This window comes from Amblyraja radiata, chromosome 3 (genome assembly GCF_010909765.2).
Source record: "Amblyraja radiata isolate CabotCenter1 chromosome 3, sAmbRad1.1.pri, whole genome shotgun sequence".
Lineage (NCBI taxonomy): Eukaryota > Metazoa > Chordata > Chondrichthyes > Rajiformes > Rajidae > Amblyraja > Amblyraja radiata.
Genome location: NC_045958.1, coordinates 84,165,993 through 84,181,917, shown reverse-complemented (window position 1 = coordinate 84,181,917; position 15,925 = coordinate 84,165,993).

Here is a 15,925-nt window from a genome sequence, read left to right as displayed (position 1 = left end):
ATTACAAGCTGCTCTAAGAATCCAACTTGGAGGCACTCTACAAACTCTCTTTCTTGGGGTCCTGAACCAACCTGATTTTCCTAGTCGACCTGCATATTAAAATCCCCCATCACCACAGTGGCATTACCTTTGTTACATGCCAGTTTTAACTCCTGCTGCAATTACACCCTACTATTTGGGTGTCTGTAGATAACACCAATTAGTGTCTTCATGCCTTTACAATTCCTCAACAATCCACAGTGACTCTACCTCATCAGTCCCTATGTCTTCCTTCGCAAGGGACTGACTTCCATCCCTCACCAGCAGGGCTAACCCACCTCCTCTGCCCACCTGCCTGTCATTTCGATAGGATGTATAACCCTGAATATTAAATTCCCAGGCCTGATCCTCCTGCAGTCACATCTCGGTAATCCCCACAATGTCATATCTACCAACCTCTAACTGAGTCTCAAGCTCATCTACTTTACTTCTTATACTTTGCGCATTCATGTACAATACATTTAATTCCTTACGCATCTCACCTTTCACATTTCTCCTCATCGCCTTCCTAAAAGAACATCCTTTCATTCTAAGGCTATGACCTTTAGTCCTAGACTTTCCCACCAGTGAAAACATCTTCTCCACATTCACTCCGTCCGAGCCTTTCACTATTCTGTATGTTTCAATGAGGTCCCCTCATTCTTCTAAACTCTTCTTTGAGAAGTATTGTGTTCCCATTGACTCCTGACCTGATGAAAAACTAGTCAATGTAGAACACTGAAATCTTGTGTTCATCTTCTGTGAACACGCAAAAGTGTGCATACTCGCGCAAACCACTCACTCACTCACTTGCACTGTCAAGATCTACTGCCTCACCTGTGCTAGAGTCTGTAGGTCTCACATTGCTCTCATCAACCACTTCAGAACCCCAGAACTGGATGGAAGCAAGTCATTCACAATACCAGGGACTACCAAAAGAAAGAAGAGAACTTTCTTTTGGGATAGAGAAAGATAACCTGGCTTTGCTCTCATTTGAACAGAAAAGGCTCATAAGAAATGTAATATGAATCTCAGAAGGCTTTGATGAACAAGGAGATACAATTTCTTGGAGATGTAGCAGGTTCGGTAGCCAATTAGTGTAAATGTAAAGCAATTGTTTACTAATACAGAAGCCCAATGCAGATTTTTACATTTGTATGGTCTAAAAAGAACTTGCTGGAAGGGTGGTTGAAGAAAATGTAATAATGGTTATCAAAAAAGTATTAGATAAATGAAAAGGAAAAAGATGCCCAAGGGAAGTCAAAGCTTAACAAAATACATACTCATTCAAGAAGCATTGAAATCTATGAATATACATAATACAGATAAATATCTTCTGGTCTGTTCTATTCCATTTACTTTCATCCTCGTTGACCCATAATGTAATAACTCACTGGTTGGTAAATCTTTTGGGGGACATTATTTTCTGTGTATATTCAATACTAAACATTGTGTTCTTAAATTTAACAATGTTCTTTTATTTCCAGATGGTCATCGCTCATTTCTCTGAAAGCACGATCAGTAGCAAGTGCACCTGCCTTTTCATCAATACACACGTTAAATAAAATTATTTATTGATCCCAACTAAATATACACAATGATTTATAGTTGCAAATTTGTGGTTCCGTGGCTCCCAGATGAACTGTTGAATATATTTCATGCTAAGACAAGATCCAGCCGATAAAAATATGCTATCTTTCTTTTTGCTTGTACAGTTATATTAACTAAATACAGAGGTTATTCTGTATTCACAAGAAATCCTGACTTTTTTCATTATGGAGCGCTTAATTTTAATGGATGTCAAAGAATTGCCTTTGAGGACTTGATCGCCATATATATTCAGTCAGAAATATTTAGTCAGCTCATACATTTAAACGGACAGGTTTTTCCATAAACCAGTTGATATCTCCTTGGATTACAGTGAAGTGATTCTGTGAAGGTGCTCCATGCTGGGCAAAAGGTTCCCCATAAAGAGTGGGAACAAAAGATCCTGAAGCATATTATATAAAATGTCCAAGGATTAAAAGGACATTCTCCTCCTAACCCTAATCATTTCTTGCATGGGTCATGGACAACTAAGAAATTCTAACATCATTGGACTGGACCTGTTGGCCTTATTGTTAACCAAGTCAGATGAATATGGTTTCAAACCACATTCCTTAGGCTTGAGATTGTAATCTAGAGTGGCTCAGTAATACAGCCAGCTTAGCCTCTTAGCTCCAATGACCACATTCAGAAGTTCATAAGTCATAGGAACAGAATTAGGGTAGGGCATTCAGCCCATCCAGTCTACTCTGCCATTTAAAATCAGGGCTCATCTATCTTTCCTTCTCAACCCCATTCTCCTGCCTTCTCTTCTTTATGTAACACCCGTACTAATCAAGCATATTTCAATCTCCCCTTTAAAAATACTCAATCACTTGGCCTCCATAGCCAAGTGGCAATGAATTCCACAGATTCACCATCCTCTGACTAAATAAATTCCTCCTTATCTCCTTTCTAAATGTACATCCTTTTATTCTGAGGATGTGCTCTCTGCTCTTAGAATCTCCTACTAGTAGAAACATCCTAGTAGGAACTAGTTTATAAGCTTCAAAGAGGCCCCCTTATCCTTCTAAACCCCAGCGAGTACAGGCCCAATGCCGTCAAATGCTCATCATACATTAACCCAATCATCCCTGGGAGCATTGCCATAAACTTCCTTTAGACGCTTTCCAACGCCAGCAAACCCCTCCTCAGATATGGGGCCCAAAACTACTTACAGTACTCCAAATACGGTCTGACCAGTGCCTTATGAAGCCTCAGCATTACATTCAGATTTTTGTATTCTAGTCGTCTTGAAATAAATGCAAACATTGCATTTGGCTTCCTTACGACCAAATCAACTTGCAAATTAACCTTTTGGGAATCCTGCACCCAGACTCCCAAGTCCCTTTGCACCACCGATTTTGGAATTCTCTCCCCATTTCAAAAATAGTCTATGCCTTTATTCCTACTGCCAAAACCCATCACTGCACACTTTGCTACATTGCATTCAACCTGTCACTTCTATGCCACTCTCCTACCTATCCAAGTCCTTCTGCAGAGTTCCTGTTTTCTCTACACTACCTGCCCCTCCACCTATTTTCACACAATCTGCAAACTTGGCCACAAAGCCGCCAATTCCTTCATCTAAATCATTGATATACAACGTGAAGAGTAGCGGCAACAATACTGGCTCCTGCAGAACACCACTTGTCACTGGCAGCCAACCAGAAAAAGCCCAATTTATTCCCACTCTTTGCCTTCAGTCATTCAGGCAACCTTCCATCTATGCTAGTGTCTTCCCTCACATACCATGCTATCATCCTCTTTAGCAGCCTCATGTGTGGCACCTTATTTAAAGCCATCTGAAAATCCAAGTAAACAACATCTACTGATTCTCTGAAGATAGACACAAAATGCTGGAGTAACTCAGCGGGACAGGCGGCATCTCTGGGGAGAAGGAATGGGTGGTGTTTTGGGTGAAGACCCTTCTTCATACTCGACCCAATACGTCATCCATTCCCTCTCTTCCAAATGATTTGTCAGGCAAGATTTCCCCTTCACAAAACCTAAACTTCATAACACCTGTGTGGAGTATGAAAGTTTGCTCTGTGGCTATGTGAATTTGCTCTAAATGCCCTAATTATCCTCCCACGTTCCAAGGATGTACAGATCGGCTGGCTAACTCTGGGAAGTTTGATGTTGCTTCCTGACCTCATGAAACTTCAGGTGAAACATGGTCAAGAAAATCATTTCCCGATTATCACTGTACCTTCTCTTACAGCTGATGAATCAGTTCCCCTCCAGCAAGGCCTTTGATATGTCCTGCATGATAAGATGCTCTGGAAGGTCAGATTGCATGGGCACGCTGCCTTCATCAGTCAGGGCATTGCACAGAAGATGGGGTGATATATTGCCATTGTACAAAATGTTGGTGAGTCTGCACTTGGAGTTTTGTATTCAGATATGGTCAATCTGCTATAGGAAATATGCCATTAAGCTGGACAGAGTGCAAAGAATGTTTACAAGTATATTCCCAAGACTTGTGGGAGTGAGCAATCGGGAGAGGTTGAGCCGGCAAGGACTTTATTCCTTGGAGCATAGGAGACTGAGGGGTGATCTTATTGATGTGTTAGTTCATGAGGGGGAGAGGTCAGGTCTAGTCTGCACAGTCTGCTTCCCAAAGTTGTGGAAATCAATGATATAGGTTTAAGATGGGGTTGGGGGTGGGGGGGAGGGAGGTGTGGAGTCTTTAATAACATCCTGAGGGGCAACTATTTCACACAGAAGGTGGTGGATATATGGAACAAGCTGTCCGAGGAGGTGGTTGAGGCAGATACAATAACAACATCCAATATATTTGAATTTATTATGGGGAACAAGGAAATGGCAGAAGAGTTGAACAGGTACTTTGGAACCGTCTTCACTAAGGAGGACACAAACAATCTTCCTGATGTACTAGTGGCCAGAGGATCTGGGGTGACGGAGGAACTGAAGGAAATCCACATTAGGCAGGAAATGGTGTTGGGTAGACTGAAGGGACTGAAGGCTGATAAATCCCCAGGGCCTGATGGTCTGCATCCTAGGGTACTTAAGGAAGTGGCTCTAGAAATCGTGGATGCATTGGTGATCATTTTCCAATGTTCTATAGATTGAGGATCAGTTCCTGTGGATTGGAGGGTAGCTAATGTTATCCCACTTTTTAAGAAAGGCGGGAGAGAGAAAACAGGGAATTATAGACCAGTTAGCCTGACATCAGTGTTGGGGAAGATGCTGGAGTCAATTATAAAAGATGAAATATTTTTTGAGGATGTGACTAGGGAAATGGACAAGGGAGAGCCAGTGGATGTAGTGTACCTGGACTTTCAGACATATTTGATAAGTTTAGGAGATTAATGGGCAAAATTAGGGCACATGGTATTGGGGGTAGAGTGCTGACATGGATAGAAAATTGGTTGGCAGACAGGAAACAAAGAGTAGGGATAACGGGTCCCTTTCAGTGGCAGGCTGTGACTAGTGGAGGACCGCAAGGCTCAATACTGGGACCGCAGCTCTTTACAATATACATCAATGATTTAGATGAAGGGATTCAAAGTAACATTAGCAAATTTTCAGATGACACAAAGCTGGGTGGCAGTGTGAACTGTGAAGAAGATGCTATGAGAATGCAGGGTGACTTGGACAGGTTGGGTGAGTGAGCAGATGCATGGCAGATGCAGTTTAATGTGGATAAATGTGAGGTTATCCACTTTGGTAACAAAAACAGGAAGGAAGGTTATCATCTAAATGGTGTCAAGTTGGGAAAAGGGGAAGTACAATGGGATCTGGGGGTCCTTGTTCATCAATCAATGAAAGTAAGCATGCAGGTACAGCAGGCAGTGAAGAAAGCGAATGGCATGTTGGCCTTCATAACAAGAGGAGTTGAGTATAGGAAAAAAGATGACCTTCTGCAGTTGTATAGGGCCCTAGTGAGACCACACCTGGAATATTGTGAGCAGTTTTGGTCCTCAAATTTGAGGAAGGACATTCTTGCTATTGAGGGAGTGCAGCGTAGGTTTACAAGGTTAATTCCCGGGATGGCGGGACTGTCATATGCTGAGAGAATGGAGCGGCTATGCTTGTACACTCTGAAGGTTAGAAGGATGACAGGGGATCTTATTGAAACATATAAGATTATTAAGGGTTTGGACCCGGTAAAGGCAGGAAACATGTTCCTGATGTTGGGGGAGTCCAGAACCAGCGGCCACAGTTTAAGAATAAGGGGTAAGCCATTTAGAACAGAGACGAGGAAACATTTCTTCACACAGTGAGTCTGTGGAATTCTCTGCCTCAGAGGGTGGTGAAGGCCGGTTCTCTGGATACTTTTAAGAGAGAGCTAGATAGGGCTCTTAAAGATAGTGGAGTCAGGGGATATGGGGAGAATGCAGGAACAGGGTACTGATTAGGGATGATCAGCCATGATCACATTGAATGCTGGGGCCAAGGAAAGAGCGTTCACGTCGCGGCCCTGTTTCAACCAATCTTTCCACCACCACGCACAAGACGCACAAGAAGCGCAAGACAGACACCATTGTGCAGATGCCGAGAAGTGTGTTCAGCTCTGGCTGAACAACTTCTAATCTTGTGTGTGAACTCGATAAGAAGAAGACATTGAATGCTGGTGCTTGCTCGAAGGGCTGAATTTCCTACTCCTGCACCTATTGTCTATTGTCTATTGTCTATTGTCTAAAATTAGTCAAATATGGGAATGTCAGATGATCTTAGATGGAATTTCAATGTAAGCAGATGGATGATTTGGGTGGAGGGGTTTATTTCCTTGCATATGATTTTACGATTTTATGATTTTCTTTAAAAGTACCTCTTTTAGCACTGAAATAATATCTCTTTTTCTACTTTGGTCTTAGATTTTGCCTCTTTGTGATTTATTACAGGTATAGAAGTGTGAAAACGCACATCTCCAGATTCAGGGACAGTTTCTTCCCAGCTGTTATCAGGCAACAGAACCATTCTACTACAACTAGAGAGCAGTTCTTAACTATTTTACTTCGGAGTTACGTGAGTGATTCCGTGAAGAACCCGCTCAGCACGCATGCGCGGCCCCTAGACCAAGGTACACCCATACATGGGATGTCAGTGTGGTCCTGACATGCCTCAGGGGATGGCCACCAGCCAGATCCCTCAACCTGGAACAATCTATGCTGAAAAACACTCATGTTGATGGCACTTGTATCTGCACAGAGGGTCCAGTCACTACACCTATTGCGACTGGACAGCATGCTCACAGCTCCAGACCAGATCTCTGTCGTTATCCAGAGACTGATCAAACAGAGCAGACCAGGAACACCTAATCCAGTCGTGGAATTCCAGGCTTACCCGCCAGAACCACGGTTATGTGCCATGACCCACCTACTATCCTACATAGACACAACCAAAATATTCGAGGGAGATGAAAAGCCTTGTGGGTCAGTCATAAAAAACCTTATGGTCGGGTGACGAGCCAAAGCATTGCGAGATGGCTCAAGCAGGTGCTAAAAACTGCTGGGATAAACACTAACATCTACAAATTTTATTCCACCAGGGCAGCATCCGCGTCGACGGCTAAAAGAATGGACGTGCTTATAGACCACATCCTGGCTACAGCAGGATGGTGGGGGGAAAGACCGTTCAGAAATTCTATAATAAGCCGTTGGCAAAACCTGTTTTATTTGCAGAAAAGATTTTACAGACTGCAAATATTTAATTTAAGCCCAGGGGAGCAATTTAATTTCTTTATTGTTATTGTTAAAAAATACCATTGAGTTTTTCTACAAAGAGATTCATTGGTTGGTTACGATAACACACTTCCTCCCTCAAGGACTTCGGCAGTGATGTAGTAATAACTGTTACACGGTTTGAAATCACAGAGCTTTAAAATCTTCACGGAATCACTAACGTGACTCCGAAGTAAAATAGTAAGATTAAACGAGAACTTACCAGTTTGAAGTTTGATCTGTATTTTATGAGGAGTTATGATGAGGGATTACGTGCCCTCCGCTCCCACCCTCAATAATATGGGTCAAATTCACAAACTGATGTCTCCTTGTCTTTACTATGTTTACTTCAATAACTGTGTCTATCTGTGATTCCACACCGTTGCTTTGAAGTATGCCGCGCATGCGTGCTGAGCGGGTTCTTCACGTAATCCCTCATCGTAACTCCTCATAAAATACAGATCAAACTTCAAACTGGTAAGTTCTCGTTTAATCTTACTATTATCTACCTCATTGGAGACCCCCCAGACTATCTTTGATCGGACCTTACTGGCTTTATCTTGCACTAAACATTATTTCCTTATCATAGAAACATAGAAACATAGAAATTAGGTGCAGGAGTAGGCCATTAGGCCCTTCGAGCCTGCACCGCCATTCAATATGATCATGGCTGATCATCCACTCAGTATCCCGTACCTGCCTTCTCTCCATACCCTCTGATCCCCTTAGCCACAAGGGCCACATCTAACTCCCTCTTAAATATACCCAATGAACTGGCCTCGACTACCCTCTGTGGCAGGGAGTTCCAGAGATTCACCACTCTCTGTGTGAAAAAAGTTCTTCTCATCTCGGTTTTAAAGGATTTCCCCCTTATCCTTAAGCTGTGACCCCTTGTCCTGGACTTCCCCAACATCGGGAGCAATCTTCCTGCATCTAGCCTGTCCAACCCCTTAAGAATTTTGTAAGTTTCGATAAGATCCCCTCTCAATCTCCTAAATTCTAGAGAGTATAAACCAAGTCTATCCAGTCTTTCTTCATAAGACAGTCCTGACATCCCAGGAATCAGTCTGGTGAACCTTCTCTGCACTCCCTCTATGGCAATAATGTCCTTCCTCAGATTTGGAGACCAAAACTGTACGCAATACTCCAGGTGTGGTCTCACCAAGACCCTGTACAACTGCAGTAGAACCTCCCTGCTCCTATACTCAAATCCTTTTGCTATGAAAGCTAACATACCATTCGCTTTCTTCACTGCCTGCTGCACCTGCATGCCAACTTTCAATGACTGGTGTACCATGACACCCAGGTCTCGCTGCATCTCCCCTTTTCCTAGTCTGCCACCATTTAGATAATAGTCTGCTTTCCTGTTTTTGCCACCAAAATGGATAACCTCACATTTATCCACATTATACTGCATCTGCCAAACATTTGCCCACTCACCCAGCCTATCCAAGTCACCTTGCAGTCTCCTAGCATCCTCTTCACAGCTAACACTGCCATGTACACTGTGAATTGCTCGATTGTAATCATGTATGTCTTTTCGCTGATTGGTTAGCACGCAACAATAGCTTTCCACTGTATCTCGGTACAAGTGACAATAAACTAAACTATTTAAGTCCACAATACTTTACAATATAAAATAAGTTATAGAGATGCAGTCATTGGTCATTTCAATACAGTATGCATGAGGAAGAAAACAGATACAAGCAAGTGAGACGGTAGGTCAGAGTATCTTTGATAAAACGTTATGAAGGAAAGTGAAGTTGAAGCAGGAGATGGAGTTACTAATAGCCATCGGATTATAATTGGTCCATGCAGCCACCAGAGCAATACAGGTTGACCGTAGCTACATTGAACACCAGCCGCAAATGAAGCACTCAGAGAAGGAGCAGCCTGCAAAGAGCTGAAACTGATGCTGACAATTATATGTTTCTATCATTTTAGACAAAGAAAGAATTTGCATTTACATGCCGTGTTTTATATCTAAAGTGCTTTTGAGCCAGTCGTCACTTGCGAAATGCATTCGTTGTTGTCATGCTGGAATTGATGCAGGCAATCTAGTCGTGGAAAGCTGCCAGAGATTGCAGTGTTATAATTAGCGGATCATCTGCTCTGCTGATGTTAGTTGCGAGATAAGCATTGACCAGATAGCCTGTGCACTTTGCAGTGTTTTCATTGACCCAGATGTTTTGAAACTTTAAATCAACTTTAGAAAAAATCTTAAAATGGACAAGTGGGAGATAATTTAATGATTGTTTTGACCACTGAGGCACTGAGGTGGAAGGAATGTGTCGGCCTCAGCCCGCTGGAGGGTACTAATGTAGACAGCTAGTTTAAAAATAATGCACATAAGATATTCAGACAGGATTTCATCAATCAATTTAGTTCCCATATTTAGAAAATCAGGCTAACTTATTTGGCAGTAGCTATGGAATATTTCTTCATGGACGAAGAATATGTTTCACTGAGCAGCAGGAAAAGTTGGCAGTGATAGAAATATAGAGGGGGGGTGATTCACAGCTCAGTGACAGAGATTCAATCCTGACCTTTGGTACTGTTGTAGGGGGTTTCGTTCCCTTTACTCCACTTCGGGCCCCACTGCCCGAGTTATTCTCTGCCTTGTCGGAGGGTCAATCGGCCACCACTCCACTCGAGCGGTTCCCAAGAGAGAGATTACAACAAAAGGGATTCCCCTGGGTTCTAGACCTCGGAATTATGGTGGGATATGATAAAAGGTTGATTTGACCAGAGCGTGCTGATGAGAGAAAACAGAAACCAAGACGGATTCAAAGCAAGTCTAAAATTTACAGGCTTTATTAAATAATGAGAAATCGAATCTCACCAACACTACAAAATTCGTGGCTAAACTTATGCTTTAAACTAAGACTATGGAAGGAAAATTATCGGGCACGTCGTAACTTACTTTACACAATTTTACTTACAAGTACACCCCATTTCCTCTTCTTCCCTCAACCTCTATCCTATTTCGGGAACTTCACCAAATCGTCTGGGGGTACTTACAGCTGGATCGATACAGGGTCAGGAGACGTCCAACAGAGCAGAAAAGAGAACAAGTTCTGGCTTGACTCCTGCTTTTTATACCCGAGTTTCTCCCTTGAAACCCCCCAGGTGGTCCTCTGGACAAAAGGGTCTTTCGATGATTCCCAGTTTCGATCTGGCATGAACAATAGGCTTCCGATGATAAGGGGTTTGCTGATGTAATGATCAGCCTGATCAGTTATCCCATCACCTGGATGGGCTCCCATTGTCCTGATGGATAGGTCATCCACGATGGTGATTGTGTTGCTGCTGGGCTGTTTATCGCCGTCTGCTGAGGCTCGGTTCCTACCTTTGTCTTTCCAATAATCTCGTTATCTCCGTCCCAGCCTTTCCTGTTCACACCATTCGCATAGTTGTGTAATGCCCAGGCCCACAGACAGGTCTGAAACTGGTTCTTCCTTTGTGTATTGGGGGTTTTTCCTTTGCAGCCAGCAAGTCTATTTTAAAAATGTCCATGGTCATCATCCCCGTTCTTCTATAATTTTGGAGGATTTGCCCCAATAACTTACACTGTTCATGTAAAGATTGCCTATTCTTCCTACCACTCTGTGGGTCTTCCTCAGATGCTCCTGTCTCTTCCCACATCCTAAAGACTTGCAGGGCAGTAAGTTAGTTGGCCATCGTAAATTGATTCAATGTGTAGGTGTGTGATAGAATCAGTAGGAACTTAATAAAAATGCATGAAGAACAACAGAAAGGGTTAGTGTTAAAGAATGCTCAGTGGTCAGCATCAACTTGGTGGGCCGAAGGGCTTGTTTTTATACTAATGTATTAAATTATAATATTCCTAACTCACGTTTCACTTTTGTCGGGATTGGTCTTTCTCCACAATTATTTCCCATCTCTCTTAATAATTTTTCTCTTTGCTTATCTATTATTTTGCTTCATGTCCAGGAATGGGCTGAATTGCTTTGGCTATGCCGGGACTGCTAACGTTCAAACACTCCCAGGTATATAATTTCCCGGACTTGAATAAACCCCGTGTAAAAGATATATACACATTATATGACTGGTGATTAATGGTGGTGCAGTTGTCTTTCAGCTCTGCCATCACGACAGTAGTGCAGTAACTCAGCCTTGTGCTGGGCAACCTGTCTCTCTGTTCTTAATAGAATTGGGGCAGAACAGTGACACTGTGGTATAGTTGCTGCCTTACAGCGCTAGAGACCAGGGTTCGATCCCGACTACAGGTGCTGCTGTTGGAGTTTGTACGTTCTCCCAGTGACCTGTGTTGTTTTTTTTCGGGATCTCCGGTTTCCTCCCACACTCCAAAGACGTGCAGGTTTATAGGTTAAGTGGCTTGCTATAATTATAAATTGTTCCTAGTGTGTGGAGTATAGCGTCAGTGTGTGGGGATCGCTTGTCGCCGTGGACTCGGTGGGTCCAAGTACTGTTTCTGCGCTGTATCTCTAAATTAAACTAAACACAACTAAATGGTTCAGTTTCCCCCGCTGGAACACCAGTTCTACACTTCCAGCATTATCCCACATTAGTTCAAGCTTCCACCACACTCAGTAATTATCTTAATGTCTCTCTTGTAATTGTACTTGCGTTTCACAAATGACTATTCCCATTTGAGCCAGAGAAGATATGGAGTGGCTGAAAACTTAAGCTTGTGACCAGAAATGTAAGACAGGCTTGAAATGTGGGGGAGGGGTCTTCTTATGCCCGTCATGGAATAAGATGTGTGCATATGAGCAGAACGATTTCTGGGTCATGAACACAGCTGGACACAAAGACCACGTATAATTCATGGTATGTGTATACTTACTTGCACAGTCCCTCACTATGTTTCAAGCTATTCAGGTGACAGTTCTCAATGGGAAAACTATTGGAGCTCAATTGGAAGCATGCAGTGATTGCATTATTCTGGCAGTCTCTACCCATCCCCAAGGAGTAACAAGCAAATGGGGAGGACGCCAGCATTTTTAAGTAATGCACTGCTCAACAGTGGCTCCTTTAAGATCTACCTTTCCATTTGAGACCCACATGCTCGCATGAATTGCTTTTGTAGCAGTAGCTCCAATCATGCATATCTTCTTCTTGCATATGGCGTGCACAGCCTAAAGTTGTAGGACAACATGTTCTATTTGATCTTATTTGATTGTGCACGCCAGGTTGATTGCATTCATCGAAACAGGGCGGACCACGTGAAGGTTGCCCATCATGCATATAATGTCACTGCTACGTAGACAGATCACCTAAATCGATGTCCATGGCTTGAATTCACATCATATACTATATGGACTTCAAAGTATTCCTGTATTTAATGATCGATCTTGCCCTGCCATATGGTTGCATGATGCATGATTAACAAGTAGTCGGTGTTTGATTGTCTTGACCACCATGTGAGATTTCATTGTAGTTCCCTTAATGTATGGATGTTTCATAAAATTAGTAATGAAGATTGGTGTTCTTGATTTAAAAGCCTCCCATTTCCAGAGTGGTATTATAAATAACCAAAAAGAAACAGCAGAATTGAGCTGCCCCCTACTCACCCAGCCGGGCGGATCTGAACTGTGCCATTGGTCCCGCGGTCTAGGCATAAGCTCAGAGGCGACCGCGCCTTTGCGGTTGGAGCTCCGAGACGGTGGAACAGCATCCCTCTTCCCATCAGAACTCCCCCTCCATCGACTCTTTTAAGTCGAGACTTAAAACACATCTTAACTCTCAAGCCTTTCTTGACGCCCTCTGAGGGAGAGCTATATGTATGTATTTATGTATGTACTTAATCTATGAACCACTGTTGTATAACGTTAGTACCTCCACCAATGTAAAGCACTTTGGTCAAGGAGAGTTGTTTTTTAAGTGTGCTATAGAAATAAAAGTGACTTGACTTGACTTGACTTGACATACTGTATGTTGTGCACCAATGGACTTAGTCAATCCTGTGGGAGTTCCACTCTTGATTGCCGCAATGCCATGCTCAATGTCATGCATTAGCTCAATGTCCCTGGATCCTTACATTTTGTCTCTGCCAGCTTTCTGTTTGCCCAACATTTTGTGCTTGCCTGTCTATAATTTCTATAATTTCTCTCCTTCAGTGCTGCTATTTAAATCTTTCCTACCCATCTATGAATGGTTTGTTTCACCATGTCACATTCTGCCTACGAACATGCCCTGTGCAATTTTTGGTGTTATTATCCTTCTGCTTAAAGCTGGAGAGCCTTCCTGCCATCGTGGCCTGTTGCTTAGAACTCCTTCCATAGACCATTTGTCTCTCTCTGTCCATTTGGAAAATGTTCAGAAAGGTCATGTCTCTGACCGTGCTTACAACTTCCCCATAGAGATGGAAGCTAGCAGTGAGTGCAAGCAAAAGTTATAATGGGGCGATTAGTTACATTCTTGTCAAAGTGTCTATTGTGTATAACCATATAACCATATAACAATTACAGCACGGAAACAGGCCATCTCAACCCTTCTAGTCAGTGCCGAACACGTATTCTCCCCTAGTTCCATACACCTGCGTTCAGACCATAACCCTCCATTCCTTTCCCGTCCATATAACTATCCAATTTATTTTTAAATGATAAAAATGAACCTGCCTCCACCACCTTCACTGGAAGCTCATTCCACACAGCCACCACTCTCTGAGTAAAGAAGTTCCCCCTCATGTTACCCCTAAACTTCTGTCCCTTAATTCTCAAGTCATGTCCCCTTGTTTGAATCTTCCTTACTCTCAGTGGGAAAAGCTTATCCACGTCAACTCTGTCTATCCCTCTCATCATTTTAAAGACCTCTATCAAGTCCCCCCTTAACCTTCTGCGCTCCAATGAATAAAGCCCCAACTTGTTCAACCTTTCTCTGTAACTCAGTTGCTGAAACCCAGGCAACATTCTAGTAAATCTCCTCTGTACTCTCTCTATTTTGTTGACATCCTTCCTATAATTAGGCGACCAAAATTGTACACCATACTCCAAAATTGGCCTCACCAATGCCTTGTACAATTTTAACATTACATCCCAACTTCTATACTCAATGCTCTGATTTATAAAGGCCAGCACACCAAAAGTTTTCTTTACCACCCTATCTACATGAGATTCCACTTTCAGCGAACTGTGCACAGTTATTCCCAGATCCCTCTGTTCACCTGCATTCTTCAATTCCCTACCATTTACCATGTACGTCCTATTTTGAATTGTCCTGCCAAGATGTAGCACCTCACACTTATCAGCATTAAACTCCATCTGCCATCTTTCAGCCCACTCTTCCAACCGGCATAAATCTCTCTGTAGACTTTGAAAATCTACTTCATTATCCACAACCCCACCTATCTTAGTATCATCTGCATACTTACTAATCCAATTTACCACACCATCATCCAGATCATTGATGTACATGACAAACAACAGTGGACCCAACACAGATCCCTGTGGCACCCCACTAGTCACTGGCCTCCAACCTGACAAACAACCATCCACCATTACTCTCTGGCATCTCCCATTCAGCCACTGTTGAATCCATCTTGCTACTCCACCATTAATACCCAACCATTGAACCTTCTTAACCAACCTTCCATGAGGAACCTTGTCAAAGGCCTTACTGAAGTCCATATATACAACATCCACTGCTTTACCCTCATCAATTTCCCGAGTAACCTCTTCAAAAAATTCAAGAAGATTAGTCAAACATGACCTTCCAGGCACAAATCCATGTTGACTGTTCCTAATCAGACCCTGTTTATCCAGATGCTTATATATATTATCTCTAAGTATCCTTTCCATTAATTTGCCCACCACTGACGTCAAACTAACAGGTCTATAATTGCTAGGTTTACTCTTAGACCCTTTTTTAAACAATGGAACAACATGCGCAGTATGCCAATCCTCCGGCGCTATTCCCGTTTCTAATGACATTTGAAATATTTCTGTCATAGCCCCTGCTATTTCTACACTAACTTCCCTCAATGTCCTAGGGAATATCCTGTCCGGACCTGGAGACTTATCCACTTTTATATTTCTCAAAAGTATCAGTACTTCCTCTTCTTTGATCCTCATAGTTTCCATAGCTACTCTACTTGTTTCCCTTACCTCACATAATTCAATATCCTTCTCCTTGGTGAATACCGAAGAAAAGAAATTGTTCAATATCTCCCCATCTCTTTTGGCTCTGCAGATAGCTGTCCACTCTGACTCTCTAATGGACCAACTGTATCCATCGTTATCCTTTTGCTATTAATATAGCTGTAGAAACCCTTTGGATTTACTTTCACCTTACTTGCCAAAGCAACCTCATATCTTCTTTTAGCTTTTCTAATTTCTTTCTTAAGATTCTTTTTACATTCTTTTTACTCCTCAAGCACCTCATTTACTCCATGCTGCCTATAATTATTGTAGATCTCTCTCTTTTTCCGAACCAAGTGTCTCGTTCCCCTTGAAAACCATGGCTCTTTCCAATTTTTACTATTTCCTTTCAACCGAACAGGGACATAAAGATTCTGTACTCTTAAAATGTCACCTTTAAATGTCCTCCATTTCTCTTCCACATCTTTCCCATAAAACAAACTGTCCCAATTTACTCCTTTTAAATCCTTTCGCATCTCCTCAAAGTTAGCCTTTCTCCAATCAAAAATC